General features: G+C 34.9%; 1 long non-coding RNA gene across 1 annotated transcript; it reads left to right on the forward strand.

Moving 5' to 3' along the window:
- Positions 1–359: 359 nt before the first annotated feature.
- On the forward strand, positions 360–3,140 carry LOC141645928 (uncharacterized). The gene is made up of 3 exons (XR_012545227.1): positions 360–779; positions 877–986; positions 2,770–3,140. It is a non-coding gene; the product is annotated as an uncharacterized LOC141645928 (long non-coding RNA).
- Positions 3,141–26,757: the final 23,617 nt, after the last annotated feature.

The raw sequence follows: 26,757 nt of genomic DNA on the forward strand, positions 1-26,757 counted from the left end.
TTTATTGGTGAAGAAGTATTTTTATATCTTGATATGAATATGGATGTTCTTGTCTGATCAACAAGAGTATCACCGTTTCATTGAAAAGATATCTATATTTTCTTATAACTATAATTTCTCCTTCTAAGTTTCGAGGACGAAACTTTTTAAAAGGAGGGGTGATTGTAACGCCCGTAAATTTGGACGTTAATATATTTAAATAATTTATTAATCAAAATAAAAGTGATAATTAAGTATTTAAAGTAAAAATAATTCAAAGAAATATAATTTTATTATATTTTGAAGAAAAGTATTTATTTTGATAGTTTTGAAATGTTTAAAAATAGTTTAAACCGTGTAAAATCTTTTATTTCGAAATAAGGGCGTATCGGGGGGAAAATGACAATTCGTTTGAACGTTGGGTAAACGAATTTGGAAATGGGTCGTGTGAATACTCAATTTTATTGTAATCTCGTGTTTAAAGACTTTGGACTTGACGGAATTTGCGTTTGACTTACGGATTTAATTATTATTGAAACGAGTCAAAACCGACTCGTAAAAATCCCGACTAAAAATCCCGTACGTACTTTTCTCCTTTCCTTTCTCCTTTCACGCGCACACACTCCCCCTTTATTCTATTTTTCTGATTTTTTTTGTTCTTAGCTTCATCATCATCAAATCAAACCCACAAAACACCATTAACATATTTCAAGCTCAAAATCGTCATAAATCCTTCGTTTCTTGTCCGTTTTTCGCGAAATTTACCTTTCCGGAATCCCCTCGCCACGATCTACAACTTAGTATGTTCTAATTTCAGTTTTCATTAAGTTTTTTTAAGACTAATTTTCGGAAATTCGGTATTTGTGTTTAATTTTTGTGTTTTTATTGTTTAATTAGGTGAAGGATTGGAAGACGAGTTTGGGGACTCGTATATTATTGAAGATAGCGGATAGTTGCTAGTTAGGGTTTGGGTTTGAGGTGCTAATTGCTCTTTTTTCTAGCTTAAGGTAACATATTTCGAGCTACTCGACGAATTATCGTCACATGTTTTTGATTTTTGTATGTTTGGTGAATTTTTGTTTGGGTAGTAATTTTTCACATGTTAAACTTAGTTTCATGCAAGCTTAATTTGTGCCTTTTGGTAGTTTAAATTATCAAAATTGAATTGGGGACGATTAATTAATTTTCAGACGGTCTTATAATGTATAAAAATGAAAAAAAAAAGAGAAGAAATGGTGCGGCAGCGGGCCCGGCAGCAGCCGGCAGGCCCACGACAGCCCCGGCCGGTCTTGGGGTTGGCCCGGGTCGGTCCGTTGCTTGATTCGCGGTTTTCCATGCTTTGTCCGTCATTTTAGGTTCATCACGGATATAAATAGAATGAGTATACATGGTTAAAGTTGTTAAGAGAATCACAAAAGTAGCTAAAAGTTATGCTAAGGGTAGAAAAATTATGTTATATTGACAATTACCACATGTTAGGATAATTTACAAAATGAAATGGTAATTAATAGGCTCAAAATGAATTTTATAGCTATAATTGTAATGTTTTGTTGATTGTGCCGAAAACTGAGCCTTAGTCCCTTTGGTCGATGCGATGTCGATTAATTGAGTGATTGGTCACCGCAATTTGACCCGCACTGCCGCAGGGCTGGGGTTGCGGGTAAAAATTCGGTTGAATGAATTAGATAATCGGCCTTTTTCTTGTTTTAGGCCATTTATTATATCTCTATTTCACATGTGTAGTTAATTGAATTTAAATAGCTTCTTATTTAGTTAGTTGAATTTAAATAGCTTTTTATTTTGTAGTAATGGCCCTAGTTTCCCCTAAAGCCTTTTATATTGTTATAATTGCTAGGATTGGAAATTAGTATTGAATTCTTATTGAGGAACTATTTGGGATTGTATCTTTGTAAATAGACATTTATATAGCTTTCACATGATAGAATGTTAGAATTTATGTTGGTAAGTAGGACTTTTTGCCCTCTTAAGGTTAAGTGGGTGCCTTACTTGACTTATGTGGTGAGTTTTGGGTGGTGTGGGCTAAAATATTCAAGCTGGGACTAGCTGTGACTAGGTCCTAGGTGAGTATTTCGGCCTTCATCATAGATAGGTCTTTATAGTCTCTGACGAGTATATGTTCACTGCTTGATAGCCTTTGTGTTCCTGACTAGTGGATGTTTATCCAAGTTGGGGCATGACCTCAGGTACTAATTTTGATAGTATGGGGTCAGCTTAAGTACTAGCCGACCCTTCGGTGGTGTCCTTAGGGTACTCACTTCACTTTGTTTTAAAAAAAGTTGTGAGTCTTGGGTGCGGTGGTGTGTATCCGCATGTCTAGGTCTGCGCAGATTTTAGGCTAGGGTTGTGTTGTCTCTTGGCCATGTTTTCTTAATAGTAACCGCTGAGCCAAGATACCGGTTCGATTACCTTCCCTACCTCGTGGTATAGACTTGAGTTACAAAGTGACTATTGACGGTGCTAAGAACTTATGCCTGTCTTTGATATATTGCCCTTTCTTGTTTGATGATTCTATGAATCATAGAAGGTGAGATGCAAGCCGGCTATGGTTGATAGAGTTTGGATTACAATTTGTTAAATATTTCACATGTTAGTTTAGTTTGGTCAGTTTAGGGCTCATATGTTAGAATAATTGATAATTGAATTCTTTATCATCTTGTTTACATGTTTCGTTACATGTTACATAAATTTTGACGATTCGTGGCTGGGAGGACTCGAAGTTACTCCCCACTGAATTGTGGCTTTCGTGTTTATATAAAATGCGATTGACAGGTTGTTGATGCTTTGTTTGGGGTCACAGACGGCTAGTGAGCAAGGAACCTTGGACCTAGTTTTGGCTATTCTATTAGTAAACCTTTTATACTTTTGGTTTGTATATAATTTGAAGGGACATATGTCTCCCTTTCTATTATTGGTTTGTATCCTTATATTTCCGCGTCTTTAGTTATATATGTAAATTAGTTTATCAGTTGTTGCAGGGTTTTTGACACTCTTCTTGAGTTGGAATTGGTTGTGAATGGTTTAGTTAGAAAAATTTTTGAAATTGCAGGTTTTTGGACTAGTTGAACCATTTACAAACATATCCTACCAGTTTTTCTGTAGAATTTACGTATAAAATCAAGTCTAGATTTAAGGGTGTCACAGTTCGAATGACCCGATCACCATCTATTGTGACAATAGAGGTGCCATCTTCCAGGCTAAGGAGCCAAAGTCTAGCAACAAATCTAGACATGTACTTCGGAAAGCTCACTTGATCCGTGATTACGTGGAGCAAGAAGAGATAGTGATTGACAAGATTGCGACGGATGATAACATCGCGGATCCTCTCACCAAACCGTTGAATTATGATAAGCATGTAGGGCATGTTAATTCCATGGGAATTAAAAATGTTCCTGAGTTGTAGTACTTGATTATGGATTTGATACATTATCTTTTTCATGTACTCTTTATAACTTCATCGTTTTATATATATAATATTTTGTTTTTCATGTGGATTGTACTGACAACATTGAACGCCACAAAGTGAACTGAATTACATTATATTTGTTTTGGTCCTTAATCGCCAATGTGAGCTGATAACTCCGGCTATTATATTGTGCAGTCGATTGATGGTGGGTTCAACGAGCCATAAGTCAAACGGTTGACTGATCGATCACAGATACGAGATTATGACGATACCTCGTAGGACAACTTTTTGTGACAACGTAATGGAGTCCTAAATGTTTAATAACATTCGGTACTAGGTCGTGGATAGGACATCCATTGTGTTCCTAGAGTCGATTCTTTTGACTATCGACTATCTCTTGAGATTAAGGCAGTTTTTGGGTGACTTTGGTTTCTTTCTCACGGTCTGCCGTAACTGGAGGCTAAGTAGTTTTTTTCTGGGTCATTTCATACTGTGCTTACATCTGCAGGATTCAAGTTGAGGAAAATATCCAACCCTTATCAGGTATAGTTATTTCTTAGGGCCACTCGAGGAGTTGTAACTGAAATGCATGGCCATGCTCGAATGTTGATTCGTTTATCATTTAAGTTACTCTCTAGTCGGGGAAACCACTCTTGATATTGATCGCTTGTAAAATACGACCTTTGTAAATTCGGATTTGCAAATTGTTTTACATTGAGTGGGAGAAATTTTAGGATATGAGAATCGGTTATCGCACATACACTTGTGAGGACAAGTGGGAGTTTGTTGGAGCTTGTGTCCTCCACAAATTAGTGTGATAACATTTGTAAATCTCTTACAGGTTCACAAGGGTATACTTCGTATATTTAATCAGTTAATTAATGTTTACCTAATAACGGTTGACTTGCTAGAAAGTTTGACGTTATTATCATACAGATGGCGGTGATCAACTGGTCCCTAAAGGTCACACCTATAGGATGTGTTTGAGAAATGTGGTTATAGAAATATAATCACATTGATGCCCAATATGACTAAAAAGTTAGTCAATGTGTTGATGAGATAATTATTTAATGAAAATTAAATAATATTAGTTGAGACGAAATTAACTGTCAATTCGTAAATTAGATATAATAAGTTATATTTAATTAAATGTATATAATGTTAGCTTGGACGAATTAATCTGTTAATTCGTAATTAAATATAATCAGTTATATTTAATATCAACAAGATGAATGTGTCATAGTGGTAATAGTTAGGGTACACAAACCAAGAGGTCTTGGGTTCGATCCTCACTAGATGACAATTCAACACATATTATATATTTTTGGAAAGACCAAAAATAAAGAGGATATACTCCTTATTTCGGTCAGTTTGGCCGAAAATTAGAAAAGATTTTTCTTTCCTAATTGATTCCAAGTTTCGGTCTGTGTAAAAAGAAAGGGAGAGAATTATTTCTACCCTAATGCTTTTTCTTGACCTTGCCTCCTCTCTCTCATCAGAAAAAAACACAAAAACAACTAAATTTTACAGAAAATTTTAGATCGATTTCTAGCATAATCAAGGGGCATATCTCATATCGTCTTGGGTGCAACTAATAGGCGAATATCAATTTTGATATTGTTCTTAGGCCAATTTTGCTAGGATCGAAGGTTAATTCTAAATCCTTTATACTTTGTTTATGTATTTTGTTTATGACCATTGATCATCATTGTTAAATTCGTTATAATCCTTCTAGTTTAAGGGAAGTATACAGATTATTTTCCACATTGGATACCCTTGATTTTCATTCTCCTTATGACGGCTTAGACGACCTCATCATCGGTGATGGTTCCGCTCTTTCGATCGCAAATACAGGTTCATTTACATTGCATAATCTTAAATTTAATAATGTTTTACACGTTCCCGATATTTCTCGCATTATAATTTCGATTTCTCAATTGTGTAATGATAATAATGCTTACGTTGTATTTACAAATAACTGGTTCTTTGTAAAGAACCTTCAAACCAAGAAGACCCTCCTCCAGGGCCAAGCCAATCAGGGGGTTTATGAGTGGCGTCCACCATCGATCGTCAACCATGCCGCCGTCAAAAATAGAGGAACCACGCCGATTTCGTGGCACCATAAGTTAGGGCATCCTACGTATGATGTACTCCGACTTATCAATAAAAAATTATCTTTTTGCATTAAGGACTTTGAACACTGTGATGCTTGTTGTATTTCCAAAAGCAAAAAGGTACCCTTCTCTATTTCTTCGTTAACATCCAACGCTCTACTCGATTTACTTTTTTCGGACCTATGGACTAGTCCAGTCCTATCTCGTGACAACTACAAATACTACGTCATATTTATAGACCATTATACTAAATACGTCTGGCTATACCCTCTAAAACGAAAGTCTGAACCACACAAGTATTTACACAATTTAAGGCTTTAGTTGAAAAGTATTTTAATCGACCCATTCGTCGCTTCTTTTCCGATAATGGTGGCAAATACATTAAACTAAATCAATCCTTACTTAATGATGGCATCTCGCATAGCACTAGTCCGCCTCACACAGCCGAACACAATGGCTATGCCGAAAGACGACATAGACATATTGTAGAAACCGGTCTTGCATTGCTAAATCATGCTGCCCTTCCCACAACTTATTGGCCATTTGCTTTTACTACCGCAACATATCTCATCAATCGACTACCCACCAAAACTTTAAATGGTGAATCTCCTTATTTTAAATTACATAAAATTCAACCCGACTACAATAAGCTTCGAAATTTTGGATGCTTATGCTATCCGTGGCTGAGACCATATACAAAACATAAATTAGAAGACTGTTCCATAGCATGTATTTTTGTTGGTTATTCTAACACCCAAAGTGCGTATCATTGCTTAGACCCAAAAACCCATCGAATATATATCTCTCGACATGTAAAATTTGTTGAAAATAGTTACCCATTCCGTGACACCACCTCGACACCTCCTTCACCCATAACCGATGAATGGTGTACCCTCCATATACCCCTCCTTCCTCCGCTGCCCACTACCGTGCAACCCTCCACCGCCACTCCACTCACCACTTCCGTCGAACCTCCCTCCCATCCACCGGTCACCATTGTTTATTCTCGTCGTCCTCAACCTTCCACACCATCCACGACTCCCACTACTGACTCCACTCCCATCGACAACTCCTCACCTGCTAGCTCCACTCCCATCGACACCTCCTCACCTGCTGCTCCTCTTTCTTCCGTTGCACCCTCCAAGCCCGCACCTAAACCTCGCAAACCATCCATTCCACCACCTCCTAAAACCATTGTTACAAGGCTTGACAATGGGATTAAGAAACACAATCCTAACTATACTAACAACCTCGCTCAAGCATCTTCTACTAATGATATTCTACCCAACACCGTCAAGCAAGCTCTTATTCTTCCTCAATGGCGACATGTTATGCAGGAGGAATTTGATGCTCTTGAACGAAACCACACCTGGGCCCTTGTTCCTCGCACTTCATCTCAAAATGCCATCGGATGTAAGTGGGTTTATAGGAACAAATTTAACCCCGATGGCTCCCTAAAACAGCACAAAGCACGTCTTGTCGCTAAAGGATTCCATCAAAGACCTGGCATTGATTTCAATGAAACATTTAGTCCCGTTGTTAAACCCACAACTGTTCGCTTAATTCTATCCTTAGCTGTCACTAATTCATGGTCGCTAAGATAATTGGATGTCAACAATGCATTCCTCCAAGGCAAGTTAACTGATGATGTCTTTATGATCCAACCCCCTGGCTTCATTAATCAAACAAAAACTGATTTTGTCTGTAAGTTAAACAAAGCCATTTATGGCCTAAAACAAGCTCCTCGAGCATGGTACACCGAACTAACCTCCTATCTTCTACAATATGGTTTTAAACAATCTGTCTCTGACTCATCTTTGTTTATTTTACATACACAAATCACGTTCATTTATATGCTTATTTATGTTGACGACATTATCGTCACTGGACCAAATCCTACCCAATTACGCTATTTCATTGAAAAATTATCTCAACGTTTTTCACTTAAAGACCTCGGCCCGCTGTCCTATTTTCTAGGCATCGAAGTTGCCCATAACTCTCTCGGCATTCATTTAAACCAATCTAAATACATTCACGATCTTCTCACCAAATACAAAATGATTGATGCTAAGCCTAATGCGACACCAATGGCTACATCTCCGTCATTGGCTCGTGAAGACCACCTACCCATTCAAGACCACTCCGAATATCGTGCTATTGTTGGTAGTCTACAGTACCTATCCCTAACTAGGCCCGACATTGCCTTTACCATTAATCGTCTAGCCCAATTCCTTTATCACCCCACCACCACTCATTGGACTGCGCTAAAACGGCTCCTTCGCTACTTGCAAGGGACTCAAACCGTTGGTCTCCAGCTATATCGTGATTCTCCGTCTCGTCTTCATGCATTTTGTGATGCTGATCATGCAGGTAACAAAGACACCTATGTCTCCACCACAGGCTACATTATCTACCTCGGCCGTAATCCAGTCTCATGGTCTTCCAAGAAACAATGTGATCTTGCTCTCTCCACCACTGAAGCTGAGTTTCGTGCCATCGCATCCGTCACAACCGAGATCCTCTAGCTCCGCAACCTTCTTACCGAGCTTAACATCTCTGTCCCCACCCCTCCAGCTATCTTCTGCGACAATATCTCTGCCACCCTCTATGCCAAAAACCCGGTCTTTCACTCTCGAATGAAGCACATGGCTCTATCATTTTACTTCGTCAAACAGCAACTGCTTCATGGTCAAGTTCGCATCCAGCATATTGCAAGCAAAGATCAACTGACTGACATACTCACCAAACCTCTTCACAAGCACCAGCACCTTGAACTTCGCACCAAGATTGGCCTTACTCCTCGGACGTCCATCTTGCGGGGGCGTATTAACCATATCTCTATCAATTAGGAAATATCTTAATTGATCATATAAATATTGTGAATATAGGAATACTATCTTTTGTAAATAATCTTCTTGCCTTATTTTCTAGCCTTTGTAAGCTATATATACCCTGTACATTCATTATGTTAAATATACAATTCTTCCACAAACACCTATCTCTTATACTGGTTTGATCAACCACGATAACCTGGTTCTACAAATGTCGGAGTCTTGGCTATAGATGATATAGAATCGAAAATGTCAACCAACTGAAATAAACATGCTGCAGAAATCTGATATATATGATTCCATAAAAGAGCAAAGAAAGAAAGCACATGGATCAAACTCAATCACAGTTGATAAATCTATAAAATACTATAAAAAGGGTAAATTGAACAACTAATATATGCCACGTGTCTGTGGAAGACACTAGCACAAAAACCTGATTTTCTCACAAAAATTACTACCCCGTTACAACGTTATTTTTTTTAAAAAAAAAGAGAGGAAGTTTGACTATTTTTTCTTCACTTACCTTAACAATGCCATAAATTTACAGTAAATGAAAACATGAAACGCTTTGTATTCTTTAATCTTTAATCATCATGATTCATGACAACCCCCTTAATTAAGCTCTTCAATATCCCACATTTTCCCATTTTGAAACGCTTCACTGATAAATATTAAATCCCTCACTTAAATTATGTTATTTAATTCCGAAATCAATATTGCCTCTGAATTCCTCAACTAATCTCATATATATATGGACCAGAATTTCATTTTTCAGGGTCTAAATTTTTACGAAAATCTAATTTTTTTTAATTATTCTTTTGTAGGTTATTCGCGAATTTTTTTCCAAATTAGGGTTCAATAACAAACAAATTAATGAAATGGGGTGAATTTGAAAGTAATTACAAAAAATGGGTTCACGTAGGCTCGGTTTTGGCGAAGCTAGGTTCCGGTTTATAGTCGCGTAGTCGGAGAACGACTCAAGGTGAAAACGCTCACCTGCAGAGCGACTTGCAGTTTTTTCGAAAAAAAAAATTGTTTGTGGGCGGAATCGAACCCGCGTCAATAACCAACATCAATTACACCGTAACCACAGCAACAAAGTAATTTCTTGATTATTTTATGCGGGGTACATTTAGTGTATTAAAGAAGATGCAGCGGATTACAACTGATTAAATACAGTTTCAGCGCTAAAAATGGCATATATGAGTGACATGACTATTTGGCACAGTGGTTAGTACATTAGTTTATTAATGTCATTGTTTCTGTGTTCGATTCCAGTCAACGTCATTTTTCGATTAATTTTTTTTTTTTTTTTTTTTTTTTTTTTGGAAAACACTATAGTCGCTGGGCCCCTAAGCGACTTGGGGCTCAGTCGCTGGGCCGCTAAGCGACTTAGGCTAAAATACATGTCCTTTAAAAGCAACAGTAATTTCATGTCACCCAAGATGTAGTCGCTTAGCGAGAAAGCGACTTGAATGCAAATCTAGCTTCGGGTGTGACGTGGACCCATTTTGGGTAATAACTTTCAATAAAGCACCATTTTGATAATTTCTTTGGTTTAAGCCCTATTTTTGAAAGAAAATCGTTATTCGCCGGTATTGAAGACTAAAAAGAGGATGCCTTCTATTATTCATCATTAGTTTTATTTTCCCTGTTTCTTTCTTTTGTTTTTAATTTGGTAAACATACTCTCTTGATTTTCGTCTTACTTTTTGTAATTTTGTTCATTAAGTTTGTGTTTGATTTGATTTTGAATTCCTTTCTTTTAAAATTCTGATGGTTTTTTTATTCCATTTTTTTGCCATGTAGGTTATGATGAATTGGTATGTATAGATCAGAGTTAAGACAAGCGTAAGGTATTCCGTAATGTATTTTATTGGAATTCGTTAGTTCTATTTCCAACTTTGTATAAGCTTTTTCTCTCGAATTTCCAGATTTTAAGCTAAATATTTCCCCATTGCTTCAAGCTTGTAATTTGCCTTTCATATATTTGTTCTTTTGATGCCCGTAAGCCCGTTGTATCTGGAGGAAAACATTTGGTCTATAAGATATTATTCTTATCGATTAGTTTACAGATATATCACGATTTTTTTATTTCCTTCACACTACTGTGAGGCAGTTATTTTGCTAATCAAATAAAAGATACTAGATTTTGTGCCCGTACGTTGTACAGTTATAATATTGTTTTTTTCTCTAATTGTATTTTCGCAATTGAGAAGTTATGTTTACTTTCTTAACATTAGTTTTCTCGTGAGAATGTGAGTATGTACAAATACATTAAAATATTTTTTTTTAGAATATGATTATATACAAATAAATTAACCTTCTTTTTTTATGATTTGTGTATATAAAAGTTATAATCGCTATGCACGAGTAACTAAATAGTGTTCTGTTTGTGAGTGAGCTTGTACAAATGTAATTTTTTTTTGCATCTGAAAAATGTAAGTTTTTCTTCGTAGAATAAATAATTAATGAGTTAAATACAGGCATGACTAACTCAATATTAGTTGTTATATGTTATATTTGAAGAATAATTAGAAATTATTATTATTTTAAATATTTTAAATTACAAAAATAATTAAAAAATCAAGTTTATATATTTTATTAAATTAATATAATTTTTATAAATTCTTCACTATAAGTATGGTAAGTAATATTAATTATAATATTATTATTGAATATGATTGCTTTTGACAAATAAAATATACCATATCAATCTATATTTTGACATGTATTCTGATTCTACCTCGACCCGTGACCCGTATAAGCCCACCCATATTTAGTTTGACCCGTATTCGAGTTTAACATGTATGAACCGCCTCAGCAGTCGACCCATCCAATCCGTTTGAGTGGTCTACAACTGTTTTAAAATTCTTATCATTTTAGCTTTTTACTTTTAAAGTTTATATATATATATATATATATATATATATAGAGGCCGGATCCGGTGAGGCACCTCATTATGGCGAGGCGGCCGGTCTCACCAAATTCCTCATTATGGTGAGGCAAGATCCGGTGAGTCCACCTATATATTTGAGTCCATGAGTCCATAAAACAATATCACGCACTATACAATACCATATCACGAATTTTTTTTTTCAAATTTTTTTTTCAAATTTTTTCGAATTTTTTTTTCAATTTTTTTTTTCGAATTTTTTTTTTTCAATTTTTTTTTTTTCGAATTTTTTTTTTCCGAAAAAGTTTTTTTCCGAATTTTTTTTTTTTTTTTTTTTTTTTTTTTGTGAATCTCATACCTATTTTGTGAATCTCATACCTTATTCAGTGAATCTTTAAGGCTTGTTTTGTGAAACTTGATCATCATAATTGGTTAAAATCACCTATTTCGCTCTTTTCTTTATTAGGTGAATCTCAGACTTTGTTTTGTGAATCTCAGACCTTGTTCAGTGAATCTTAGAACTTGTTTTGTGAAACTTGGTCATCATAAGTGGTTAAAATCACGTTTTTTCCTCTTTTCCTTATTTTGTGAATCTCATACCTTAGTCAGTGAATCTCAAGACTTGTTTTGTGAAACTTGATCATCATAAGTGGTTAAAAATCACCTATTTTGCCCTTTTCTTTATTAGGTGAATCTCAGACTTTGTTTTGTGAATCTCAGACCTTGTTCGGTGAATCTTAGAGCTTATTTTGTGAAACATGGTCATCATAAGTGGTTAAAATCACGTTTTTTGCTCTTTTCCTTATTTGGTGAATCTCAGACCTTATTTTGTGAATCTCATACTTTATTCAGTGAATCTTAAGGTTTGTTTTGTGAAACTTGATCATCATAAGTGGTTAAAATCACCTATTTTGCTCTTTTCTTTAGTAGGTGAATCTCAGACTTTGTTTTGTGAATCTCAGACCTTGTTCAGTGAATCTTAGAGCTTGTTTTGTGAAACTTGGTCATCATAAGTGGTTAAAATCACGTTTCTTGCTCTTTTCCTTATTTGGTGAATCTCAAGCCTTATTTTGTGAATCTCATACCTTATTCAGTGAATCTTAAGGCTTGTTTTGTGAAACTTGATCATCATAAGTGGTTAAAATCATCTATTTTGCTCTTTTCTTTATTAGGTGAATCTGAGACTTTGTTTTGTGAATCTCAGAGCTTGTTCAGTGAATCGTAGAGCTTGTTTTGTGAAACTTGGTCATCATAAGTGGTTAAAATCACGTTTTTTTTGCACATCTGAGTACGGATTTCGCTAACTCATCCTCAATGTTAATGTATTTAAGTTTAATACACTAGATTCTTAAATTAACTAGGCTATATGAGATTCGAACTCATACCTTTGTGCAAGATTTGCACATTGCTCTCCCATTTGAGCTAATAGCCTTTAAGATATACCATATCACATCAAAATTGCCCTCTTGTCAATCACTTGATACACACAAGAAGAAAATGATTATAAGATTAATTGAACTTCAAGTTGTACGCGATATTGGTCAAAGATCAAAGAAGCAGCTAATCATCATCTAAAAACTATGGCAGTATGGCACAGAAAGAAGTTTACACATTCAACGATTGAGTATTTATTAGGGTACGTACAAGGTTTTATGAAGTCTGATAGTCCAAAGTCGGTGGCCTTCAAAGGTGAGTCCTCTTTAGGTGATTTGAACAGAAAGTTCTGCAAATAAGAAATACACGGAAATAGTCAGTCATTGTAAGCTTTTTCAACTGGAATTTTGAATTTCGTAGGTCTTAAGTAGTTATCTACCTCAGGCTTCATATCACGATGAACCAGCCCATGTAAATGACACTCAGCGGCAACTTTTAGCATCTGACGTACAACCACTGCTGCATCTTTCTCTGTATATCGGCTGTCCTTTCTGATTGACGTGCAGGAAATTATGTTAGTCGACCATATACGCAATAAACCCCATAACAAACTTTGAACAGCATTATAAACTGAATAATTTCTTACTTAGCCAGAATCCGATCAAGCAATTCTCCACCTTCACACAACCTGGTAGCAAGTAGTAATTATCCGATATTTAGTCAAAGGAAAAATAAGTTAATATAACACCAAAATTGTATGCTTATGCTGAACTAGAATACGTAAACCATCAAAATTCAAGGGACCAAAGATAATGGGAGCTGAAAACAGATCAACTGAACTCTCTCATGTACCAACTAGTATTGGTTATGTGCTCTATTCGATTTGGGGAACAGTTTAAAGTTTAGAGAGCTTACTCCATAACTATGTACACATAATTGTCATCCTCAAATGCGTTATAGAACTGGACTACATTCTCATGGCCAGTTAGGCCTTTCAGTATCTTCACTTCTCGTTTAACATCTTCCACCGCAATAGGAAGAATCATCTGCAAGCAGAAGTACAGATTCATTATAAACTATATATAGACAAAAAAATTAAACAATAAACACTACCGTTGCTAATAAGCTAATTTCGGAGCTCCTATACATATAACTGAATTAGTAGCTACGTCAATAGATTACTCCACGAGAAACATTAGTGCACCATATAACGGGAACATCATGGTAACGAAAGGATCATGAATGAAACATCAGAACTCCGTCTTATTCTCCTCTTACAATTTCTACATTTGTCAGTAAGCCTAACTGATTTTCTTCATTATAATCACTGAAGTTTTCTGGTCACTATAGCCAGTGGCGAAACCATGATTTAAGACAGTGGCGGAGCCAGGATTCTCCTTTAAGGGGGGCGAAAAATTCCAGCGAGGGAGAACGGGTAATGCCATTAAGTAAACCTCCAAAAATTCCGAAAATTTTAACTAAGAAATTCGAAATTCTCAAATTCCCTAGGTTGATCCTTCAACCCTGGACAACAAAATTCAACAATCCTAAATCTACAGGTATCACTCAATAAATACTACTGCCTCATTCCAATTATTTGATTGCCTTAAAAAGTAAACAAATGATCGGAATAGAACGAGTACATTATCACACTAGTTACCAAGTACTCCCTCCGTCCAATCATTTGTTTTACAAAAGTAAAAAAGAAAAGTAAACAAATGACCGGAAAAAAAGGCGTAACACTATTTACCAAGTACTTACTCTGTCTCAATCATTTGTTTACCTTTGATTACAAAAAGGCGTAGCACTATAAGGGGTAAAACTTCAAACTTTTTTTTTACCAAAAACAGTTGACATAAACATGATAACACCATCAATCGCCCAATAAAATCGGTTAACACTATGGTATTCAAACTGGCCAACCACCAAACTATTGAAGATTTCTAGGGCTACAGTTGCAGAGTGAGGATTCAAAGTCAGATTGCAAACAATTAGGATGATCGAAATTAGAATGAAACTGACATGAATTTCAAGCAAACAGTATACTCAAAACGAACAAATCCGAAACACATAGCAGCACACCACAGCTACATTTCACATCAAAATTAATTTATCCAAAATTTCAACAAGGATTAATGTAATACCAGATTACCAGTACAATAACACTGAATATTCTCCATTAACAATTCAATAATAATAGTTGATCGAAAATGTATTAAATTAAATTGAATCGGTGTAAATCGAAAGAAAAATTAATTGATAGAAATAACCTAATTTTGGATGATAATGGTGAACGAAGCTCGATGATAATGGCGGTAATAAGCTGAATGAGAAGATGGCGAGCGAAGTGTGGAGATGAAGACGGAGCTGAGCTGAAGATGAAGACGAGATAAAGAACGAGTTGAAGAACGAGTTGAAGAACGAGCTGAAGATGGGTTGAAGAGAGAGAAAGTGAAGTGAGTAAATGATAGAGTAACACGATTTCAAGGTCTGTTAAATGGGGTGTTGGTTGGGGACATGTGGCATAATCTTGTGCATTCATTTGTTTTTGATCGGATGGTAGAGATAGGTCCAGCCGCCTCACCCTAAGAAGGGTGCCTCACATGATTCAATCTCTATATATATATATATATATAGAGTGGAGATCCGGTGAGTCCAGGGTTTTAAATGAGTCTGTCCTACCTTTATGAGCCGTCAGATCTGATGGAATAAACGGCTGAGATTCTTCCGTAAAATAGAACAATGTTATCTTAGGAGTCCGCTAAAGATCACACCCAAACAAACGGTCTCTTTTCAACTCTTTGTCTCCTCCTTTACGTATCTCACTCAGTCTTTCTCTCTCTTCTTTTTCCTTTCTCAAAGTCTCGCTAATTGCGCACTTCAATATTAGAACACCTTAAAAAAATCCACAAAACCTCGCATAAAGGCACGCAATGAACAAAGATAGATTTCTGTAAGCACCTACATCATCGAGGAAGGTTTGCTATGAAATCGGTTTGTAATTTGATGTTATTTCCATTTTATACCTTAATCATTTGATTTGTCCAATTATAGAATGGATTATTGATCGATTTTTGGTTGATTTGAGTTTGAATTAGGTAGATTCCTGATTTTCGTTTACCTAATATAATTCATTGCTACTTCAATGATTTTTCCTTCAACAATTTGAAAGTAATGTTCATTTCCGAAAAATGTTTGAAGATTCTATTCTAAATAATGCATAACCATGTTTATCGGCATGCTATTTCGTTTATTAAGGTTATTGCTATTGCTGTGGCCAAGTAATTAGTACTCACGTAGTCAATGGTTCTAGTTAGGTTGTTAAGCTTGTCATTCCACCGCTTGATTTAAATTAATGAATTATGTGAATGTATCGAATATTTCATGAGAACAAGTATTAGTCCTTGATTGATTTAAATGGGATGCATAGAGTGAATGTGAACTAATATTGACCAATTAATTTTTCTTGCAGAGCTGTTGAAGGGAAGTTGTATTGAGATTTGTTATCTTTTAATTGAATGATCGATCTTATTAGTTACTTTCTGAGTTTGTTTTTCATCTAAGTTTTTTCTTCGTTTTATGCAGAAAGCTTAGTCTCTTATAGGTTGCTCATAATCATGTTGTTGGTTCTTATATTTTTACTTCTTAGAGTAATTATTCTCAAGAGTAATTATAGTTACTTCATAGAGTAAGTAATGTTACTCTATAAAGCAACTCTTGTTACATTATCAAGTACTCGTAGTTATTGTTACTTGGAGAGTGTTACTCTATAGAGTAACTCTTGTTACTTTATCGAGTAATTATTGTTATTTTATAAAATAACCAGTGTAGTTTCGTAGAGTATTCTGATAGAAAGGTATAGTTATACTCTTGGTTGGGTCTTTGTTTGCTAAAAATACTCTTTCCAAAAAGTAATAAAAAGTAAACAAATGAATGAGACACCATAAATTGGAATAGTAAACAAATGGGGATGGAGGGAGTATTTGTTTGTTGTTGTAAAACATAATAGTTGTTACGGTAACACATGTTATGTGTTATTGTAACACAAATTTGTGGTTATTATAACACATGGGAAAATTCATATGTATACCAAAACGTAAGTGATAAAATGATTTTTAAAGGTTATTAGCTCAATGGTAGAGCAATGTACAATTTGTACAAAGATGTGGGTTCGAGCCCCGCATAGCCTAATTCTTTGTTCTAAATTATGACTTCATTAATTATTAGTGTTGTTCCCCAAAGTAAATAATGTTAATCTAAAGAATACATGGTGTTGCTCCTTGGAATAATTATTGTTGCTTTATAGAATACTTGTGTTACTCTATATAAAACCTAGCGTCAAAAGACGTTAGTGCTTGCTAACCATTCAGTCAAAACGCACCATTAAATGAATAGGCTATGTGGGACTCGAACCCACATCTTTGTGATGACTTTCACATTGCTCTACCATTGAGCTAATAGCCTTTTAAAATTAATAACTAAAAACTCAATAAAACACAATCAATCATTCCCCTGGCTAATGTGAACCTGAAGATCCCTGTAAGTTAATCAAACTAAAATAAAGCATTAAGCATTGCTTTTAAGGTTTGGTGGAGGTAGATCACTCCCTAGCCTTACAAGGCAAAAATCTATAGAAAATTCCTTCATTTTTAAAGCATGTTCAAACTTAAGCTAGGACTTCACAATCAAATACAATTAAACTCCCTTCATTTTAAATTTTGCATAGACCAGAATAAGTTCAATCCGCTATCTATATCATACATGTAACCTGCTAGGAGTTAGCCCATCAAGTTCCATTTTGATAGGAAGCCCAAAAACTTCTTCGTGACATAAGGTCACTCTAAACCTCTTCCAACTGTTTATAATCTACTCACCAAAATTGAGCACCTTGTACAATCAAGCTAAAATGGCCAGTCATTATTTGCGACAACTGGTAGAATATATGTAACCTACAAGGTCTGAAGGAACAACAAAACCAGTAAGAAAATTAATTCAATGTGAAATACATAATAGCATTTAGGCATGATGAAAAATTACTCAAGCTAGATGTCCTTAGGCATGATGGACACACTTATTAGCATGGATGGCACACAGGTTGATGTCCTAAAACAAGCTACTCGTAAATAGGTAAAGAGGGAAATTATAACTTAAATGTTTCAGTTGGTCACAAATTGTGACGGCCCCAAATGTGATCACTTTAATATAAAAAGTAATCACTCATAAAATGTTACTCCGTATCTATTAAATAATGGTCACATTTTCTCATAAAAATGGTCACATTTGGGTCCGTCACAATTTGTGACGAAAAAGAGTCCGTCACAAATGAGAATTTGCGTAAATGTTTAGACAATGACTAGATATGTAATACAATTAAACGATTACAGTAACATAGCTAAACTATTATTGCAACACATTTCAACCATTATTGTAACACGATCAAACTAATATTGTAACACAGTTCAACCGTTATTGTAACACGGGTAAACCATCATTGTAACAAAGTATGACCGTTATTATAACACCAGTAAACCATTATTGTAACAAAGTGTGACTGTTATTATAACACGAGCAAACTATTATTGTAACACAGTTCAATCGTTATTGTAACACGAGCAAACTATTATTGTAACACAATTCACCGTTATTATAACACGAGTAAACCATTATTGTAACAAAGTGTGACCGTTATTATAACATGAGTAAACCGTTATTGTCACAAAGTATGACCGTTATTGTAACACGAGTAAACATTAATAAAGGTATACAAAGACATGTTTACAAAAAATGAGACTATATGAAATCTATTCAGTAAAAACTACACTTTGATGTACCATTGAGCCATCATCCTTGTAACAAAAGGTGAAAGAAAAAGAAAACAGACGCTAGCGGCTAAGATTAGCAAGTCAACCTAAATAAGTTGATTTTCATCAGTTTAATTTCCAAGAATAGTCTAAACACTAGAAGCCACATAGCTGATACTTCGTGGTGTCTATGTAGCAATTTAGCCTAACAAAACTACGATTTAACATTAACATGTACAACCGAATCTGAAAAGCAAAATAACTTTAACTATAAATTACAAAAGTTGCAAAGTAACATTATTTACAAGAGATTGTATAATAAGTTTCAATCGATTAGCAAACAGATCTTCAACACAGGTGTGAGAAACTATAATCGCAGTTGATATTAACATAGAACTAAGCATACAACTTAGATCCAGTAAAAAAGAGAAAAAACAAAAATTATTCTTTGTATATCGCAAACGAAATAGAGAATAAAAGAGATCGCAAAGAAATTGTTGAATTGTTAAACACAAAGAAGTTAGGGTTTGACAATTCCTCATCAATTGATCCAAACAATTGTAGAGAAGCTCGAAAAAATACAAAGTAAATCAAGATAAATCTCACCATAACTGAATCACGCACAATGACGCTCATCTTTTATTGCTAGTCCTTATGTATCCTTCAATTTTGCTCAAAATTGATATTACGAATTATCTAGGTTTTTCGCAAAAAATAGTCGATCAAGTAGAACAATGAACGATTGATAAGCGTAAATATAATAGAATAACAACACTTACCTCATGTCCTAACAAAAATACAAGTAAAATTAATATGAGGTTGAAGATCAGCGAGCAGTTGGAGAGACAAATTATTTATGGGGAGAAAATGAGGATCCACGGTAGTTAGAGAGAGAAAGCTACTTAGTGAAATATGAGATATTGAACTGGTGCAAGTTAGTTTATATAGGGACTAATAGTTTGACAATTATACCCTTAGTATGAGGCGCGCTATTATGGCCATTGGATCTCTCTAATAATCGACGGTCGTAATGGTAGTAGGACAGACTCACCTAAGATGCTAGACTCACAGATCCTAATTCTATATATATATATATATATATATATATATATATATATATATATATATATATATATATATATATATATATATATATATATAGGCAAGATCTAATGAGTCCACCACTTCCATTGAGTCCATAAGTCCCTCTAAGGGCCATTGGATGGACTAAATGGAAGGTTGAGATGAATTTGATTAAAGGCCTTTAAAAAGAAAAGGAAAAAAATGTGGATGGTTGGATTGAGATGGATGGTTGAGATTAAAAATTACCAAAAAAATTTACCACTAATCAAATTTCTACACACTAATTAATTTTTCTTTCTCTCTCTAGTCCCTAATTAATCAGTTTTGACTTTTAGATTTCAGAAGTGTAAATGTAATGTTATATGAGTTTTACAAGTGTAAATGTGACGGAAATTTTGAATTTATATAATTTTAACACTTTACAAGTGTAAATGTGAAGTTTTACGAGTGTAAATGTAACATTTAAAGAGTGTAAAATTTATTTTTTGTGACGGAAATTTTGAATTTATATAATTTTAACACTTTACAAGTGTAAATGTGAAGTTTTACGAGTGTAAATGTAACATTTAAAGAGTGTAAAATTTATTTTTTGTGAAGGAAACTTTGAATTTATATAATTTTAACACTTTACAAGTGTAAATGTGAAGTTTTACGAGTGTAAATGTAACATTTTTAGAGTGTAAATTTAATTTTTTGTGACGGAAATTTTGAATTTATATAATTTTAACACTTTACAAGTGTAAATGTGAAGTTTTACGAGTGTAAATGTAACATTTTTAGAGTGTAAATTTAATTTTTGTGACGGAAATTTTGAATTTATATAATTTTAACATTTTACAAGTGTAAATGTGAAGTTTTACGAGTGTAAATGTAACATTTTTAGAGTGTAAATTTAATTTTTTGGTGACGGAAATTTTGAATTTATATAATTTTAACATTTTACAAGTGTAAATGTGATGTTTTACGAGTGTAAATGTAATGTTTTAAGAGTGTAAATATAGTGTTTTAAGAGTAAATTGGTACTTTGAGTGTAACTTTGGTCCTTTATAAGTGTCACTTTTGTCCTTTACGAGTAAAACTTTAGTCCGACTACCAAAACACACCACCACCGTCGTCCTCCACCACCAACTCATATCCACAAAAAATATGAGTGCAAATCTATATAATTTTAACGAGTGTAAATGTAAAGATATACGAGTGTAAATGTAAAAAATATGAGTGTAAATGTAAAGAAATACGAGTGTAAATGTAAAGAAATAAGGGTGTAAATCTGAAAAATGCGTGTAAATGTAAAGAAATATGTGTGTAAATCTGAAAAATGCGTGTAAATGTAAAGAAATATGAGTGTAAATGTAAAAATTATGAGTGTAAATGTAAAGAAATACGAGTGTAATTGTAAAGAAATATGAGTGTAAATCTAAAAAATGTGTGTAAATGTAAAGAAATATGAGTGTAAATGTACACAAATACGAGTGTAAATGTAAAAAAAAATGAGTATAATAAATATATTTATAGATCTAAGAATAAAAATTATGATATTAAAAAAAAAAAAAAAAAAAATTGAAACGAGATCTGGAAGAAAGGAGAAACAAAAAACAAAATGGACAACAAAGACAAATCATCAAAACAAAAAACAAAAAGACAAAAACTAAAAAAAAAAGAACAAAAAAGAGACGCATCAGAAATAAAGTGGCAGACAACTCATCCCACCCACTACCACCATAATAAATTAATAAAAGGACAAACTTTAAACAAAATTTGACGCAACAACATTTCAACAAACAGCAAACACTTAAACGTCACCCAACCACGGCCCTCATTATTTGTAGATCTGAAATAGAAAAAAATGGAAAATGAAGGCTGAGAGAACAGCCCGTGGTCGTGGGTGCGGGTGCGGCAAGGGTGCGGCCAGTGGTCGTTGGTTGCCGTCTCAGATCTCGTTTTTTTTTTGGTTTCTTTCCAGATCTCGTTTATTGGTATTTGTGGTGTTAGTGGTTGTTGTTGGTGGTGGTGCGTGAGGGTGGCGGTGGGAGAAAGGGTGGAAGGTGGTTGGGCTGGTGGAGGTGTGGGGCTCGGATCTGGCCAAAAAGGGAGAAAGGGAGGGAGATGGTCGGGCTAATGGTGGATATGAGGGTGTTGTTGGCGTGGGGTGGTGCGTGGTTTGGTGGAGCTTGCGTCGTGGTGGTGGGCCGCGTGGTGTTATTAGGCTGTGGTGGTAGATCTGACTTTTGGGGGTTTTTTTGTTTATGGTGGTAGGTGGTGGTGGCAGAGGTGGTGGATTTGTGGGTAGGCGGTGGTTGTGACTGGTGGAGCAGTGGCGGTCAAGAGGGTCGAGGCAGGGGAGGGAGCTCAAGGTGGGGGTAGAAGACGGCTCGTGGTGGTCGTGGGTTGTTGGGCGTGGGTGACGGTGGGTGGGGTGGTCGGTGGTAAGGCTGAGAGGAGGGAATTTATTTTTTGATTTTTTGAATTTTGGATTTTTTTGGTTTTCTGAAATTTTTGGTTTTTAGAGAGATGTGAATGATGATATTTGTGTGATAGGAGAGAGAAGTGGGTGGAAAAAGAATGGTTATATAGTAAAATTAAGGATTGATTAGTGAGGTAGTGAGAGAGAGTGACTTACATTAGCATTAATCCCTTCTTTTTGCACTAATCCCTTCCTTTTTTCCCTTCAATCTCAGCCCCTCATCCCATCTTTTCAATGGTCCTAAAGAGGACTTATGGACTCAATGGATTTTGGTGGACTCACTTGATCCTTACTCTCTCTCTATATATATATATATATATATATATATATATATATATACTAATATAACCCTTCATCTTGATTGGATAAAATTTCCATAAGTTTGGTGATAGTTCTAGGTAGTTAAAAAAGTAAAGTAAGGCAATTTACAACATGTAAACAATTGAAATAGAGTGAAATTAAGATAAGAAATATACCAACTTAAATAAAAGGAACAAAGAAATTTGAATAAACTAGTTTTAAACCCGTGCAAAATTACACGGGTATGTATTTGGGCCAGTATTAATGTTTTTGGATGTATATTTGTTTTTGCATTTCTATTGTACTTATCTAGTTGGTCTAAATGTACGATCTAAATAATTTATGTTTAAATTTGTTACAAATACGTGTTCACATACACTGGTTAAAAGGAAATAACGTAATCTACTCTTGTAAATAAAAATTGCATAGATAAAAAACTTTACATCCGGATAAAAGAAATATAATCTCATATAATCAACTTTAACATATGTATGTAATTCATTTGCGTTTTATGTTCCATCCCGTATATAAATGTTATTCCTTCTTGAAATTATGTAATTTTATTATTAATGTAATTTTGTTTTAAAAATTATGTAATTCAATTTCATTTACTCGCATTTGTAATTCATTCTGCGTATATGTTATTAATTTTATTTACACGGAATGTATAAAAGTATTTCATAATATTAATTCATAGAATTTTTTCATAATATTATTTCATAGAATTTGTTGTAAGACGGAATTTATTGCATGTTTGTAAAGACGGAAATCTGAAGAAATAAATACATTGCACACTCACGGATCCCACCATAACATGAATTTCTAAAAAAAAACTGCATTTATGACGTGGCGCGCTGAGGATTGAGTATTGTCTTTTGTATTAATATAGATAAGATTAGAGAAGAATTAAACTAAGAACAAAGAAAGATTACAAATTTAATTAATGAGAAATTGAGAGAAAAAATAAGACGGGTTTTCTATCCTCTAAACTATACTACTCTACTGTTTTCTATTTCTCAAATGAATAAAGCTGCGTCTAAAACTATTGTCTACCCTGTTGTATTGTTGTGTACACTGCCTTTTATATCCCCTCAATACAAAACAGCAAATTACAAAACTGCCCTCACTTAAACTCAATGAAAGAAATGAATTGCCAGGGGCTCAATAGTCTTTTCCATGACCCATGTTAACCTGGTGTCAGTCACAGGGAATTGAGTACCGGTTTCATATGTTATGTAAGCAGGTGGATGGTGTCGTAGTAACATATGTAACCACTTACGGAGGAAGCAGGCTACGCCAGTATATATCAAAAATAGAATGGAGAGCTGCAGCCACACATAACAAAAACCAGAAAACTAAATTGCTAGTAAGTGGTTCCAGGGGTGTTAAAAAAGATATCTATTCATAGACACTTAGACGTATATCTTGTCATGGATCATACTGCCAATCAACTGTTTTTCGGACCAATATGATCTTTTACTTCCATGAATATGGATCTACCTTTCTGAGCTTTTGCCTAATATGTACATCAGTACAGTACATGAAGTGCTGGTGCAATTATGAGGATGTCTCACATCTATTTTTGCTTTGTGAAGTTGTTTGTCTTTATGGGATCAATTCGTAAAGGTGAGACCACTTACAAACTTATTATGTTGGCTTGGTTGGAATAAGGAGAGGAAAATGACTTTCGGTGAGCTGCAGCCACAAATAACAAAAACCAGAAAACTTGTCATCACCAAATTACATTAATAATCATAATCAGTTGATGTTTAGAAAATCAAAGTTGAACTAACATCATAAAAATCCTATTTGTTCAGCAAATTACAAAAACCAGAAGATGAACATCGAATATTGCTCATTTTATTTGTTCATAATCAAGAATAAACATGTTATTTCATCCCTTAATTCAAAAATCCTACATCTGTCGAAGTGGTGGACTCGGGTTTTGCTGCCACTTCGGTTGAATTTGTCGACCTTGGTGGTCAGATTGGTTGCAGGTTACGGTTCAACTGCTCGGAATCGATGATGAATGATGGAGTGGTGGTGCTGGCGGTCGAATCGGCGGTTTGATGGAGATGAATCGAGACATGGTGGTTGTAGAACGGAGCACAGGAGAAATGGAGGTCAGGCGACAATGGTTCGAATTTATGGCGGTCGTACGGTGGCAGGCTGCTACTGATTGTTGTTGCGGGTGGAGAGGAGGGCGAATCGTGGAGAGCTGTGGTGGTTGTCGAATTGAACGGAGGTCTTCAATTGAAGGAGCAGCGGCGAATCGAGTTGATGTGGACCCGTTTTTATCGATGTTGGTGAAGTGAACCGGGTTTTAATTCCGAGTTCGGAATTGAAGATAGAGAATTGAATTGGGTGGTTGTTGTGGTCGGGTAGTGGTGTTGATCAAATTGATTTCCAAGCTCGATCATGTTAATCAACAGTCCTAATGAAAATCCCACCTAAAAAATCTTCGTCACCATCACAAAATTTAATTTCCTAGATCATTGATTTATGATTCATCAAGGGCTTTGCTTTGCTATTCCAATCGCGCTCAATGTCTTCCGCTACCTTCATAGCATCTACTGATACACCTAGCAGGCCTCGTTTAGTGAAGCCTACCGAATATAAGCCATTCTCGCCTTTCCAACCTTCCGGGAATGGTATATATATATATATGATTCTTTGGAGATTTAGCTTATATAGGATTCAAAAATAAAACTCAATCTTTTTTGTAATTTGTTCCGGGTGTAATTCCAGATCAAGTATAGTTACCACCCTTGGCTTGTTGAATGATGTCTTGAGTTGGATTCTCCTTTGGTCTCAATCGTTCCTCACGGCCTCTCCTGCAACAATGAACGAACTGAGGGCTTGGCTTTGTGCCAAGCGTACTCACTCCGACGCTCAAGTCAGTAAACTTAAGAGATAAGTTGTTACTTGGCTGAATGTGTATTGTAGAGAGATAAGGAAGATATTACCAGATGAATAGTGTACTTAGGTTTAGTTGTGTATTCGTTGGGATCCTCTCCTCAATGAAGGTTGAGGAGTATTTATAGACTTTCACCTTTTGTCACGTAGTGGCCAAGTGGCCAAGTGGCTAGCAGGTGGAAAGACTGATCTACCCCTCGGCCGAGGGGCCTATGGCTGGCCGGCGGGCCCTGTTGACTCACCGCCGAGGGGTCTTGGATATGAGTACGCGGATATGTGTCCCATTTTGGCAGGTTACCATGCCGAGACCAGTCGACGGGCCGATGGGCTGCATCGGCTAGATTGTCCAAGTCGTTGACTTGCTGTGGATATCTTTGACCTTGCTCAATCATGTTGACTTGGTCAGCGGTGCAGAATATGCCCCATCATAATTTATTATATCTCTTATTAAAAATAATTATCTTCAGCTGAGTTTATTATTAAAAATAAAAATCGTGTTTTAAAATAGTTGGAGTCTCTAGAATTGCCTGAAAAAAGCCTCTTTTATATATATACTAGATTTAAAGCTCTCTTAGTATCTTTAACTATATTAAAAACATTCGTACAAAAAAAACTATATTAAAAAAATTATAGAGTATTAATTTGTTCATCAACTCTGGGAATGACTTATTTAAAAAAATAACAAAAAAAGTATATGGAAATATTAAAGTTAGTGAAGATAATTGAAACGACTCTTCATAAGATAGTTTGGTATTATCCATGCATTTTATTTGGTTGGAGCTTTTGGAATGGATTGGAATGGATTCAATCCATTCTAGTGTTTGGTTGGAAACTTTTGGAATGGAGTTAGATACCCAATGGATTCTAACTCCATTCCAACCTCTTGGAATCTCATACCCATGTCTACACCTAAGTTTTCAACTCCATTCCATCCTATTACTTCTACTATATCCATTTCAGGGTCGAACCAAACACTTATGAGCAAGTATGGGGTTCTAACTCCATACTCTTATGGTCTACCAATCCATTCCAATCTATTCCAATACTTTGAACCAAACGACCCCTCAAATGATCTCGATCTTTAGCACAAAGAAAAAAAAAATATAAACCTAACCAAACGGGTGTTCTACTTTTTCGCAAGGATCTAACAATACAGTTTGACTTTGTTTGGCAAAACTTTTCAGGTAGTCTATTTAACCAAAATTTCAGTCAAAATAATATTGTGTTATTTGAACTTGCTTTAAGGCTGACAATGAATTATATCATGAAAAAAATAAAAAATGATTGTTTGTCGATTTTATAGAATCATGATGTAAGCTAAAAGAATTATTGGTTATGGTCGAAATGAAACCTATTTTTAGTTTATGATTTCATGATGATAGTTTTTCTGAATTGTGATCACCTCGCTTGTTCTCGAGTCTAGCTTTACCATTGACCGTAGTTATACTCGTGCATCCAATTTTAGAGAAACCATTCAAGCAATGTTAGAGTCTCCAAGTTTTACGGAATACTATAGTACAATTTTAAATAAATTTCAAATTAAAAGTTAAGAAGATAAAATACATGAATTAAATAA

This window comes from Silene latifolia, chromosome 3 (genome assembly GCF_048544455.1).
Source record: "Silene latifolia isolate original U9 population chromosome 3, ASM4854445v1, whole genome shotgun sequence".
NCBI classification, from domain to species: Eukaryota; Viridiplantae; Streptophyta; class Magnoliopsida; order Caryophyllales; family Caryophyllaceae; genus Silene; species Silene latifolia.